We start from the raw sequence: 1,474 nt of genomic DNA on the forward strand, positions 1-1,474 counted from the left end.
GTTTATTTTACAACCCCCACAAATAGAATGGGGTGGCGATCTGTCTTTCAATATTATTCTACTCTTTATGACAGTATTTCGAGCCTTGCGCGATCCAATTTTTCTTCGTTACAGGCGATATCGCTGCGGCTCCTGTTTGCCGATTTTGTTGTAAAATGAATAAACATGACCCAAATGAGCGTGACCAAGGAAATCGTATGCAGTTCGCTATTACCGATGATTCTATATCAGTGTTCGTTAAACAGAGGTTCAATTTATAAGTCATTGATTGACTACCTGTAGGAAAAATTACACCATCCTCCCACTAAAGAGAACTATGTGTGGATCGAACAGCGGGGAGATGCTTTTACTTTGAGCGGGAGTTGATGTAATTTTTTTTGATGAGCTGGCTCGCCAGGTTCTTAAGCTGGGGCGAAGTGCCGCGCCGTAAGCTGCATCCGTACATTGAAAGCGTCGTGAATTACGAAGAGGAAATAACGCGCGTCTTGTCTTACCTCTAGCCTGGCCGTTAATTCTCACAAGGCGGGCGGGGAACGCGGTCGACAGGCGCTCGAGAGGGGGGCAGCGTAGGAAAGGAGAGAGAGGGGGAGGGGACGACGCATGCGCTGGCGCTCATCGCGGCCTTGCGCAGGAGAGATGAGGGGCGTGAGAGGGGGCAGCGTAGGAGGGCGCTCATCTCGCGGCGTTGCACAGGACAAATGAGTGCGCGAGAGGGGGAGCGTAGGTGAGGCGAGGAGGGGGTGGAAAATGCGCATGCGCAGTAAGGGTGGTCACGCCGCACATCACCGGATTGAACTGCGCCATAAGCTGCTTCGCATCTAAAACAAACGAACGAAATCACGGCAATCGCTACTTCAATGCTACGTCGATCAACGGCAATCAACGCTTCAATCAACGGCAGTCGCTACTTCAATGCGTACGCGAGCATGCGAAGAACGCTTATGTGCCACCACACGTTTGCTCATATGCGGCTCAAAATTAACGATGGTTTGTGGAGTGTATGGTGCCTTTAGAAAAGCAGCAATCATGTCTTTCAAAAAATGGTTTGGAGTAGGAGTACTGAACCTACTCCACTAAAGGAGGTGCGAGTGCATAGACCACCACGACCGACGACTGTGAATGGAGCCAAATGTAACGGGGCGCACCAAACCCATTAGTCTTGAAAGCCTCCCTGCTGGATCCGGTTTCATTTCGAAACTTTGGCTACCTATGCGAATAGCTTTACTACAACGGAAGTTACTGCAAGAGACAAAATCAAGTTTCCATTCCATCCTTTAAACAACCGTTTACAAGACAAAGCAACTGATTCGAATGTAGCCGCCTAAATGACTCCTACAATTTCCAACTCCCCAATTGCTATGTCCCCAATCAATGAGCAGGTTCAATCAAAGAAGCACTGACACCCATAGCAAGAATGATGAATGAATGAATGAATGAATGAATTCAATATCTACGAAGTATCTGCTTTTGTCCT

Source organism: Rhipicephalus sanguineus, chromosome 11, assembly GCF_013339695.2.
Source record: "Rhipicephalus sanguineus isolate Rsan-2018 chromosome 11, BIME_Rsan_1.4, whole genome shotgun sequence".
NCBI classification, from domain to species: Eukaryota; Metazoa; Arthropoda; class Arachnida; order Ixodida; family Ixodidae; genus Rhipicephalus; species Rhipicephalus sanguineus.